General features: G+C 35.6%; 1 long non-coding RNA gene across 2 annotated transcripts; it reads left to right on the forward strand.

The window, feature by feature from the left end:
- The first annotated feature begins 1,785 nt into the window (after window positions 1-1,785).
- LOC135834655 (uncharacterized) lies at window positions 1,786-3,639 on the forward strand. Of its 2 annotated transcripts, XR_010556735.1 has the most exons (5): window positions 1,786-1,940; window positions 2,046-2,118; window positions 2,732-2,823; window positions 2,967-3,167; window positions 3,279-3,639. It is a non-coding gene; the product is annotated as an uncharacterized LOC135834655 (long non-coding RNA). The 2 variants fall into 2 exon arrangements; XR_010556736.1 differs by lacking the exon at window positions 2,046-2,118 and having other exon boundaries at window positions 1,803-1,940.
- Window positions 3,640-13,488: the final 9,849 nt, after the last annotated feature.

Raw genomic sequence — 13,488 nt, forward strand, 5'->3', positions numbered from 1 at the left:
TTAAATCATGAAACAAAACTTTTGAGACACTTCCTTCTGAAAAATATTGAAGTATTTTTGGGAGAAAATGGCTTGTCTTTTCATATTTTAACTACAATTGTTTGCTATTTCCATTTATTCTTTCTTCTTCTCTTTTTCTTCTTTTTTTTTTTTTTTTGTTGAAAATATGAATGTCTAAAAATTTTCTACCAAGTGATAATAAATTTGCGGGGGGGGGGAGACATCAAATAAAATTCAAGAAATTGTCTTGCTTTGTCTTATTTACGATTTTTTAATCATATGTAAAACAAAAATTTGGAGCCTCCCCTTTCTGAAAAATATTGAGGTAGTTTTGAAAAAATAGCTCATATTTTCATATTTTGAATCAAAACTTTTTCAATTTCCCACTTATTCTTCCCTTATTTTGGAAATTTCAATTTCTAAAAATTTTCACTCTAGTAATAATACATTAGGGAGGAAAAATCTAAACATTTTAAAATTTTGAATTGAAAAAAATCGAAATGTTTTCTAAAGTATGTATGTAGTGAAAAAAATCGATTGTAATAATATTGAACATCTCCCCCTTCCTTCAAAATAAAATATGAGAAATTGTCCTGCTTTAATTTGTCCTATTTTTCATGTTTTTTCGTTTTCTGGACAACTTTTCATGTTGAAAATCACAAATAGAAGCAAATAACGTCCATTTGTGGAATTTGCGCGCAAATGCTCACCTTGCGCGCAAGCAAATGAATATGCGCGCATTTTAACATCACTATCGTTCGCGAACGAGTCACTGATACGAATCGATTCGTTCGTGAATGATTCAGTAACTATTGATCAATTCGTTCGCGAATGATTCACCTAGAAATCAATCAGTTTGTTCAATTGCCAATCGGTTGTGAATGACTCCATTCGATTTAATTCGATTTGATTCACTTCGGTTGAAAACAGATCAATTCCCATACAATAGTTTCTCAAAAACCGAATCAATTATAAGTTATACCTAGTTGATTCGTGTGCGAATGATTCGCCAAGAAATCAATCAATTTTTTTAATCGTCAATCGTTCGTAAATGATTCGATTCGATTGTAAACAGATCAATTGCTGCACAAATATTTCTAAAAAAGTGAATCAATTCGTTCGTAAAAGATTTTTATTTGAAGAATAGTCGGTCTTCTTACGGTAAATGCATGATGAGAGTTTTTTTTTTTTTTCAAATTGTAGTACTTCAAGGGTAATCGACGAATGATGTCAAAATTAGTGTTGCCATTTTCAAAAGCCTAAAAAAATAGATTTAAAAACTCATAATTTAAATATATCTCGATGTCCGCGAGTAAAAATTCTGAAAAAATTCTCAGTTTCAGTCCTTTTCAGGTAGAATAACATATCAAAAAATTGTACTGGCATTTTTTTCGTTTTCGAGAAAAAAAAAATACAAGTTTGGCACTTATTGCAAAAATGCCATCAGAAACCTGAAAAATGAAAAATTTTGCATTTTTGAGATATGTACTCGTATTTTACCAATGTGGAGACGATCATTTGAAAAAAAATTTCCATTTGCGGCCATTTTGGAAAACTTTGAAGCCCCACAATTACAGACACGTTTTTGTTGTGAATTTTTTTGGGTACTTATTCATTTTTATCTCGATTTCTTCAATGTGCAGGTAGTGCATCACTCATTTATAGTGGGTAGAAGTTCCCACGTGACGGAAATTTTATTGTAGGAAAGAAAATACATATAATCAAAATTATAATATGTAAAAAAAAATACATAGTTTTCGTTATCAAATCAACCTACACAACATTATAAACCAGCAGCTAGATCACTAATAAAGCACAGTTGGATCTTTGTAATTGGGCAAGAACTATCTGCGAATTGTTTCAAAATGGTGAAAGTGAAATAATTCTGTTGCGGGTGCTCCCTTCGAAGTGGAACGTATATTGCAGCATGGGGTTTACTAGTAAGTTTTGTAAAAAATTTTAAGAGTGCTATTTTTGGTTCAATTTTCAAAATATGCAATCATTTCATTCACTTAGGTACTTAATTCGTATCACTTTTTGCACAGGTATGGAGTTTTTATCTATTTATAGTGGCTGTGTATTATTTTATGTTGATTCAACGTTGGGCTCCCAAACAAAGTATGTCGTATGTCATTATTGTATTTTTCGGTTTGATATTGATTTTTGAAGAAACTGTTATGCAAGGCAAGGAGTTTATCAAGGAGTTTATCAGTGCTGTTCGTTTCTCTCAGATGTCATTTTTACTTCACAAACAATGCGAAAATTTCAAACCTAAAAAAAGGTTCTATTTTAAGAAAACAGTCTAGACCAAAATTCTCTGTGAGTGATCAAATTATTGATCAAGCTTTCCGATGCAATTTTTTTACGCATCTGCAAGTTACGTGCACATCACAAAATTAGGGTTTTAACGTTGAAATTACTGAAATTAGATCCCGTTTCTTGTATTGCAGTTTCCTGATTTTTGTGAAATGATGCGCAAATACAGAGTACAGTGACATGACACATTGTACCTATTTGCTATTTAATTTCATTTGGGATACATATTAGGTAGGTAATGATATTCGAACATCTGTTTGGTTGAGCCAAAAAGTGATGTCTTCTTACTAGATAAAATCATCACCTAGGTACCTACCTAAAAATATGTACATATCTTGAATCAAATAAGCACCCAAGTAGGTTCACATTACTTACCTATACCAATTAAATTAATATACCTAATTTATTTTTGAAGCTTCTTGGTTACCGTATTTATTTGCCTATGACGTCACAAGGACCACTATTGGAATGACAGTTTCCCTAATAGCGATATGGGCACTTCAAAAGGTAGGTAACCATGTAATTTTCAATTTTCATACATTATTCGCAGCCTGCAGTGTAATCTTATACTTATCACGGACGAGGTGCTAATATAAGTTCAATTGCTCATAATCTAATTACCTATACTATACTTACCCTTTTATTTTCAGAACAAATTCAAATTTTTAAGCGGTCTTCTATGGTACCTATGTTACTCCATAACTTTTACAATACTTCAGGAGGTATTGTTAATATTCGCGTTGGAGGTGGAAATAATTTTATCGGCGTTAATTCGTTTTTTAGTACCTATCTTGAGTCTAGGAGAAGTGAAGACATCGCATTGATTTTCTTCATTTATTTATTGGGAATAGGTAAGAAATAAATGTACGAGTAAAATACTGTTCTGCCGTATTTACTATGGGTACCCGTATTAAAAATACCTAGGCATATATTCCTTCGTCTCATGTTGTAAATTTGTACAGGAGCTGGATCTTATTTTGCATTGATTGTGAAATCCTACCGAGATTATTCGTTAAGAAATGAAGCTCAAAATGTTCAATATGTCGGCCCAGATGCAACAACTGTTGGGTATATAAGATCATAGTTAAATACATAGATACGTACCTACTTAACTAATTAATTTAAGTACAATTTATACAATCTATTGTGTTGCTTCAATATTCAATGTAATTTGGATGTACAAGTTGATGAAAAATCAAATTATATTTTATCATAGTCATATGCTAATCATTTGCCATTTGTGTTTGTGAATGTGTTTTTTAAAAAAATTAATTTTTGTGTACAGCCTATCCATTTTTGAAAATAAAAGTGTTTTGTCAATTACCTATCCGTCATCTTGACACTTACACCTATAGAAATATGGCTTTCCAATTAGGTAGATACCTAAATGTAAACATACAGGGTGCACAGAAATATGAAGCAGGCACCTCCAAATAATTTTTTTGCTGAATGTTTCTGCTGGTCATAGTTAATGATGGATAATGATAGCACATAAATAATTGGTTACATCCTTACATCCAATCCAACCAATCATATGCATCTGTTTCACATTGCCAATCTACAGTATGACACGAAAGTAGTGCCTGCTGGTGGCTTTTATTTCTGAGTATAGAAAAAGAGCTAGCGAGATGAATGAAGCGGCGTTGAGTATGGAAAAATAAGGGCTTCCCAAAATGACCTTGAAAATTTCAGGCCCATGCAACAGGGTGTCCACAAATTGAAAAACCAGTTTCGTCAAAAAATTCAAACTGGTTTTTATTGGCGCAATGTACCTATTCTACACACTAAGGCGGCAAAAATGTGATATGAATTTTTTGAAACCGGTTCATTAATTTGCGACCAGTTAACAAGAAATTGAGAGGAGTAGGATTGCCCTCACCACTTAGGTGGTCATTCGCGTAATTTTCCCCTCAAGAGAAGCTTCTGTAATATGTTTCTATAATAGAGTCTGCGCTTTACTCCATATACTGCAAGTAGGGTAACGTGATAAACTCTTCTAAATTTATACGTGCGCTCATAGGATCCTAAATAACTGGAAGGATCCCCCTAACCATCGTATGATAATACAATCAGATCATTCGTTCCTGCCGAATGATCTATTTTCTGATGAATAATTTCTAAGCAGGAAGTTGCTTTGGCAAGCCACAAATTTTACTTGGTCTTGTAACTCTGTGGTAACTTGTTCCTCGTCAAAATGATGATGTGTTAGCTATATCAACACAGTTAATGTGTGAGAGCAAATGGGGTTCTCTCCTATTTGCCCTTTTTTGTATTTCACCCACTTACGGCGTGGTAATTAGTGTTTTCTCTGAACGTTTTAATTAATTATTATTAAATTTGGTTCTTTTGAATACACTTCGATTTTCCAGACATCGAAAGTATTTCTCATCTATACATCGTACCTATAGATAGACGTCCCTACCTACATACCTAGTTTTGGTGAGTACATCAACAGAGGTAGGAAAAATGCATAGTGTCCAAGTAAGTCTAAAGTAATTAATTATAAATAAATCGTAATTAATTGAGATGGATGAAATGAGTAATAATACACCTAGTATTAGTGGCTGTATAGGAGATACTTATTTTATCTCAGACGAAAGACATAATTTCACCATGTTTTAGTTAGATTAGAACAGCAAACATAGCACGTAAGCATTTGAGGTAAAACTTAGGTGGATACATGTAGATTAAACTTTACTGGATACAAGTGTGCACTCGTATTGAATTACATATTAAGGGTAAGGTGCCCGAATGTCGACCACCTAGTTTATTTTTGGAATAAAAAGACCTGTAATTGACTTAGGTTCGCGCACAATGGCTCAAATGATAGCCACATGCCTCTAGTTTAATGCCCTGAAGTCACTAAACCTAAAACCCCCCCGCTGATTTTTCATGGCGTTTTTTCCAAAAAGTGAGAAAATTGAAAATCGCAAAAATGGTATCCTAATTCCGACCACCCCAAAAAAATTGAAAAAAAGATGGTAAATAATATGTCAACATCGTTGTTTATTAATTGAAATGACACAAATAGAAAGGCAATTAATTATTTAAGCAAAGGGGAACAAATATTCAATTTTTTTTTACATTTTTCTGACCCCGCATCACAAATCTCATGTCCCCATTTGAAACACTTGGAAATTGTTTAGATGCTTTTAAATACCCTTATTCTCGTTTTCTTACAGCTTTTACAGCTTTGTTCATTGCATCAGCACACCATTTTTTACGTTTTGGCATTTTTTTCGAAAATCCAGGAAAATAAAAATTTCAAATATATAGCCAAATCATTGGTGGTCGGAATTAGGGCACTCGATGAAAATAAATTTGATGGAAAATTTATCGGACTTACCTTTCATCGATCCAAAAACTGATTATCGGCTTTTATTCGTCGAACTTTGTACTTTAAAAAATAATTAAAACTTTTTTCACGAGAAATCACACATTTGCGCAACAGGCGATTGAAGTTGCGGGAAAAGTTAATTTTGACTTTTTGAATTTCGTTTTTTAGCTATATTTTCGCGAGTTTTGGCTTTTGGGTTGTGATTTTGGTCTTATATGGCAGAAAAATATGCATTGAATTTAAAATTCAAATATAAATTAAATTTGATAGAGTGAGATCTTACAGGATTGATATAGATGATTTTTATTAGAATTCCTACCTACGTGATTAAGTCAAGAAATATTCCCTAAGGTAGTGAATAATTGCCTCGCCTGGTTAGCTCAAAATATCGGAGAGGTTTCAGTCATGCAGCTCATTCTTCACAGTAAAATCTCTAATTACCAATAAAACTCATATTAATTACACTAAAGTGATAATATGTTTATTGTTAATTAGACATAATAAAATCAAATGCATATTAAAACTGGTACAAAGATAAAGAAGTATAGAATAACTATAGGGTTGTTCTATAATAGGTACATGCACAAGCTTATACCTTACGACGCGCGTTAATGGATTACTGAAGGTGGGTAATTAGATACCCTAGAAATTGCATGCAATTTCGGAAATAGTAGTGAGATTTACTCACCAAGGCTCACATAATGTCCGCTTCTACTGTCTCTTTCAGGGTGGCTCACTAATACTAGGCCGGTCGACAGCAATGTAATACACGAGGTACCTATTCTTCTAGGACTATCTCTGATGGCCAGCATAATCAGATGATATCCGGTGTGGACGCGATTAATTACGTATACGATAATTTAAATCACGAAAACGAGAAACATATTAACCACTAAAAGTGGGCGAAGACTGAATAAAAGGGATGAACCCCCTATAGAGGACTTCATCTACTCGTATCTACATAAGTACACTTTTGACCAAGAACCAGCTATCCGGATCGCCGAGTCCAAGATCGTATGGAAGCTCAACTTATTTGGAAGTTCAGCCCATTTTAAATACAACTAGTTTGGCTCGCGTCCGTGTTGCTCTATTTATACTATTTTTGGGTGCATCGGATGCGTTCTATGCGTTTGCTGCGCGCGATTACGTTATAGCTACATAGTAGGAGTAGCACAGTAGTAGGAGTTAACACATTACCGAACTTGCAGTTTAAGGGAGTTATTTTATTCATCATCTCTATGGTGATGATTAATTTAATCATCGCTTAGGCGATGAAGGCATATTTCCTCATATCATATGCCCTTCCGGGGGTTGACCCCTACAGCAGGTCACGGGGGGAAGCACGGATCACGAAAAATAAGAGGAAAAATATGCCGTAACCCCGCTTTCCCCTCCCTTCCAAGACAAGGGAGGCTCCACCACCCTGCCCCTCCGTACTTTGCTGCGTTGATCTGCAGACTATTTTGAGGTGACAGGTTTTCAAGAGATGGGTCGGAGGGTGGGATTTTTCAAGTGGAAAAGTCGTTAATATGCTTCTGACTACTAAAGGTGTCTATAATTTTTGAAGTCAATAATGAGGGATCGTTTACTCAAATTTATAACCAATCAACAGGATCGAAAAATGGTAATGTGTTTTACAGAAAATTCTAAAATTTTTGAGTTCCGAAATGGCCCTTCTCTTTTTTGTTATGTAGCCAAATGTATCCTAAATGTCTTAATGGGTATGAACTGAAGGTTTTCCTTATAACTGGATAGAATAAATACGCGAAGTATGTGCTCTGCTAATGTGAGTGGTTCTTGGTCATTAAGTGTCATTATGGTAATTTGACCTATAAATTTCTGAAGATTTCCTATTTCTTGCAAATATGACGGAGACGAAAAGCTAGCTTCTTTTATAGAAAGTTTTACAATTGTCATATTGCAGATTTTAAATTTTTGTTCCCTAATTTTTGTTCAGATGTGACGACCAAAAGTATAAAGTTGAAAAAAGTTCGAAAGCTAAGAAAAGTTGATTAACGTCACTGTGTGTTCTAATTTGTACATTATGCGGCCCTATCTTTCCGAAAGTGCATGTAGTTTCAAAAATTTTGCTTAATTCTACCGTTTTGTGTAATTCTAAGATTAATTTTAAAGGCATACTATATGTACATGGCATGAGACTAAATGTATAAAAGTAGACACGTGATACAGAATTTGAATATGAATGCATATAAAAGACAAATATTGTAAAGAATGCAAAAATATGAACTATTGAATAATGTTGATTTGTGAAAATTATTTGTTGAAGAAGTAGTGGTATTGTGTGATGAGAAGTTGTAGTTGTTTGGTCACCAACAGTATCATTATCAAGGAATCTCAGCTTTTTTCGAGTTAAACATCTCTCAAAGTCGTCAATTAGCATGGGATCATTACTCTGGACTGTGTTGTTTTCGAGTCATAATAATTCTGTGGGGAAGCAAACTATTAGTATGTTTTTCGAAAAATACTCACTTGTGTAGCTTGTTTATAGATGAGCGTCTGAAACGTTAGTAATGTTCTACTTTTATATTTAAATCTAGGGTTAAATATAATTGGTTAATAAGTATATGGAAAATTCAATTTTTACAACTGCGATCCAATCCCAGTGATCCAGAGCTCTACTGGTTTTGGCCTGATGAATTGATGTCTTTCTCAGCCTCCTTTTTCTCTGTCTCATCATCTCGTGATGGCGTTCGTTGATCATTTAAAGATGACCTGGAATCAGAAGCAAACATACGAGCCGCGCGGTCGCGTGGCACATTAACTGGTGGCATGCTGGTTTTTTCCACCTGCTCTATAGCTTCTTCTACCATACGCACGATGGGATCGGTGCGTCGTCGTACATTTCGAACTAAGCTTTCCTCCTCATCGCGTTTACGACGTTCTACACGGCGTGGTTTACCTTTCTTTCCGAGATTGTTTGCATTCTTTTCGGTGGAAATTTGTACACTTTGCACCTCTAGATCTGTTCTGCTTGAACAAGAAGAGGTAGAGGGGGTGGAAAGGGTTGTAGTTTGGGATAATTTAGTAGATGAAGTCGTGGTAGGAGGAGGATCTATTTTAACAGGGGTCAAGCAAATTCTGGGAATTCGAAGATCCAGTGGTAGTAAAGGAAGAATATTATTTGGAGGAATTTCAACATCAGGTGTAGGGGGTCTGGGAGATTGGCTTGTAGGGTGTCTGGGAAGTACGTCTGGGATACGCTCATTTCTGAGGGCTAGAAGCACGTTGGCATATTGGTTGGATGGGTAGAATGGGCCATATTGGTCGATTCCTGCCCTATCTGTATGGAATTCTTCGAAAATATGTGGAATTCTAGTTATTCTAGCTCCAAGAGTTCTTTCCCAATCGTAATTTAAAGCTCTGTTAATTTCTGAAAATTGTTCCTGATTGACTTTCTTGTGAGGGATAAGTGGAAGGATTATGAGTTCTTGCACTTTTAGTTTTTTGAATAATAGAATAATAGCTTGGAATATATTGAAGAATTGTCCATATGACGTACCTCTTTGTACGTCAAAATTCCCAATTGACATCATAATTCGTTTTGGGAGTTTTAAGAACGTTTCGAGATATAAGAGTAATTCAGAAGCTAGAAGGTCTCTACGGTACATTTCTATGTCAATCAGGTTTTCATAGGGTTTAGATACACTTAAGTATCTTGCGATACCATCAGCGTGTCCATCCCCCATAATTAGGATATTATAGGCCAAAAATACGATGATATAAGCATCGTCCAAAATTTCGTATCCTGCTGCCGTAAAGCCATGCGGGTACGAATTAATGGGATAGAAAGGTTCTATTTCAGCTGAATCGGAGCCGAACCGGGCTCTATAATTTTTATGAAAAAGGCGCTTGTCAGCAGAAGTGCCCTTTTTTGGCTTTGGGGGGAAAATTTTGGATCGTAGTGTCGTAGGAGCTACGCGATCCGAAGTCGTACTAATGCCGGAACCTGAGGCTCTAGAGCTGTCTGACGAAGTGGAGGGTGTTCCAACTACGTCTACATATTTGAGCTGCGAGATTATGGGCTGGGTTAATGAACCAGCTTGGACAGTTTGTTGTCGAGGGGTGACAATCGTTGGAATTGGGGTCTCTACAGGCTCTGGTCTTTGAATCAGTGCAGAATCACAAGAAGTTTGTGGTTTTGCGAAGAGAGGTTGTGCTGAGTTTTGAAATTGTCGCCACAGTGGTGGGGGGGATGTAAACTGCGGTACATCGGAATTTGAAGTCGAAGATTGTGGCATGACGGATGCAGTTTGAGAAGAAGAAGGTTGAGGATTGTTTGAGGAATTTATTCTCGGACGTATATTCGAAAATAGATTGCCTATCTGATGATCTAGGAGCAAGTTGTATCGAGTCATTAAATTGAAGTGTTCTCGTCGATACTCCTCCAGCTGATTTTTTAGTTCAATATTCTCGTTAATCATCACCATCTCGATACGTGTGATGTAATCTCGTTGTAATGTGAGTTGATTTACGAGAGACTGGACTCTAGAGTCAGTGTTGAGTACTTGGAATATTCGTAAGGATTGATCCACAAAGAAAGAATCAGATCCTAAGATCATTTGCTTACATGACGGATGAGGACAGGGGACACATTGTGCACCTTGTTCTGTTCTAGTAGTGGAATTTATATACAAGCGATATAGGCATCCAAAATGGAAAAGGTGCCTACATGCTGTTATGTAAATATCATCATGAATTGCCCTTGCAAATGGTCCGGGCAGTGCTAAAGATAGCTTGCACTGGTCGCAAATAATCTCGCAATACGACATGATTTCTAGGAAATCAAACTGCGATGATTAAAGATTTGAAAGTTGTTCGGGAAAATATTCGAATAATCGAATAAATTTTTTGGAAAAATGGTCGAAAAAAATCTGATCAAAATTGGTCGAAAAATTCAAAAATTAGTTGGAGTGGTTCGATGCAAAATTATAATCAAGCTGAATGATTCGATTGAAACGGGAGATTGTCAACAAGGAGTTGACAATATTGATCGAATAGTTGATCAGGTGAAATTGTGTTCAAAATCTGGATTTTTGAGGAAAAAATTGGAAAAAATAATAAGACTGAATATTTTGGTGCAAAGGTACAAATAATCACTCGCGAATTCGATGCAAAAGGTCCAACTAACTTACTTAAATATAAGCCAGCTAGATCAAGTTGAAATATAAAGCAAACTCGGATCGAATAGGTAAAGTAGAGTCAAAACTTACCACAGCTAAGTCGAGAGGTGTCGTATGGATCCCAGCACTACATATAATGAGGTGAGATTCGAGAAAAGGTAGCACCTTTATTTCAGTTTTCTATCTTTTTGGATGATACAGATAGGTGAAAAAATCGTCCCCACCTCCAAATCCATAAAATTTTGGTGCGTATATGATCGTAAGAACACTTGTGCGTGAGAAATAGATAAGAAGGCGAGGTAATTATCGAAAAATAAAATAATCGAATATAAGAGAGAAAAATATGAGTGACAAGTATCGCCGTCTGTTGAAGTTTTTATGGCTTTTGACTATTTTATCGAATGGTCTCTCTGGATGTGGTAGCACTTCGTCTGGACTTCATTCTAAGTTTCTATGAACTGAATTTTCCGAAAAAAGCTGACTATACAAAAAAAATCAAGATCGCCAGACGAATAAAATGCATGGAATTTTGCACATAGTTCAATTTTTCAAAGTAGCGAATTCGTAGAGATCGCTATGAATCGTCGAAGTAATGCAGGCTTATCGCTTGCACTGTAGACGATTAATTCATCTGTAATGCTGCCGGTGTTGTTCGAATTTTGTACCTTACTTGATATCTTAACGAGGTACTAACTTATTTGACGTTTTTATGAGCAGCTAGCAATCCTATTTACTCGCGCCGTTGACCAAAATTGTCTTCTGTGCTGCGCTGGGAACCATGCGGTTATCAATTTTTAGAGAAGATCGTTTTGATTTTATTAGGGGACATGGTACAATATCCTATAGTGGCATAATATTTACATATCGTGGCGTATACTGAAACAATAAACACACTGTGTAGAATATTACGTAAGGGCATTTTACTGTTGTTGGGCAGTAAATGCTGTGTTCGAGAGATTTTTAATTAAGGTTACATATATGTACAGCTTATATTATACCTACGATTACGAGTCGAAGATTTTAATAGGAAAAGAAAAAAAAATGATTTCTGGGTTGAGTGGAAGTAGGTATATTGTAAGGTGTGTTTGAACAAGGGTGTGCTATATGGATAAGTTTAGGAGAACGAATAGTATTCTATAACATACCAGGACCTAGATCTAGGTATGTTTGCGTGTATTTGAATTCGTATTTTATGAAAAGAAGATAGGTATATGGGCTATTGAGAAGATAATTATTTCATGGAATACTCATGAATCGTATTTAATTTACTTGATAAGCGTATTCTTTTCCCAAGTCATCGGGTAGCAAATCTCAGACCAATCTGTGTACATGTTTATTTGGGTTCGTTTGCGTATTCTTCTCCAGCTGTCATATGCGGGTGTATGCGCTCTGTGTTGACGAGATGTAGTAGGGTCAATGTCACACTCGCTTACTGTTTTGGAGTAACGAATTCGGGGTGTGAAGATGCGTTGTTGATGTTTGTGTACGTAAATGACACAGTTGGGTTCCAGGTTCGTCTACCTGCTATGTATCCATGGTGTATTTTACCAAGGGCTAGAACTACGATTAACATAAAAAGGAATCGGTTATTGTGTGTATTTGTGATAATGAAATCGAGTGATTTTTACATTTACGTTAAAGGAGCATTATTACTTGGAAGTATGCAAGGATATAGGGTAGAGTATTTAGCATATCTCCAAGCGATGTAAGATTGTATTTTACTTAGGGTCGGAATTACGAGTTAAAAACATCGTTCTTGGTAAGTGTCTTAGAATACTTACTTATAGACAAAGTACTGAGGACGAAAATGAATTAATGATCGAATATAATTTTGAATTTAGAGGAAAAGAAAATGTTTTCACTTGGAAATGCACGAGGACATATGATAAGGTGTTTTTTGGTGTACTTCCAAGCAATTTTAGATTGTAATTTTCTATCTGTAAAAGTATACGTGCCATAATAGGATAGTAGAAGGGGTTATAAGACTCAAAAGGAAAAAAAAAATATTTACACCGACTTGTTCTTAATGCTTTGCTTGTTGGGTGTGTGTTGTGATTAAAACAAACAAAAAAAAAATATATGGGTGACTAAGAAATGTAACAAGACCTAGATCTTGTGATTTCGCGAATTTTTAATTGCGATAATTAGCTATTGGTGAGATTATTTTTTATCTTTTGAATTTTTATGGTGACTGCAAAGTGTAACAGGACATATGATTTTGGGTTTTTTGTACACTTCTCCGTTGTAATACGTGGTGATTGTTGCGGTCAAAGGATGTAACAGGACATATGGAAAGGGAATTTTTGTACATCTTTCAGTTCACAACGATAAAAGTGGTGAATTTTTTGCAAAGCATTAGGTGTTCCATAGTTGGTTTCCTTCATCGTCTGATTTTTCATCAGGAACCATCTCATAAAAACGAGCGATAGGCTCTTGATCGCTATCAGATACGTAATTTAGGAATTTAGTCTCGAGCTGTTTTTTCCAGTGTGTCGCTGGTTTCGTCCGTACTCTAGCGAGAACTCGTTCAGATCGTGTCCTAGTTGGTAATGAGGTAGGCCTTTGAGCACTTGCCCCTGCCCTAGGAACGTTTGAAGTTTCGCTAGGTTGCGATTCTGGAAGTACAGAGTCAGGTGGGGTGTCCAATGGGTTTTGCGCATTGGAGAGGTCATTATCGGGTAATCTTTGGAGTGT

The sequence above is a fragment of the Planococcus citri genome, chromosome 2, assembly GCF_950023065.1.
Source record: "Planococcus citri chromosome 2, ihPlaCitr1.1, whole genome shotgun sequence".
In the NCBI taxonomy this organism is placed as follows: Eukaryota; Metazoa; Arthropoda; class Insecta; order Hemiptera; family Pseudococcidae; genus Planococcus; species Planococcus citri.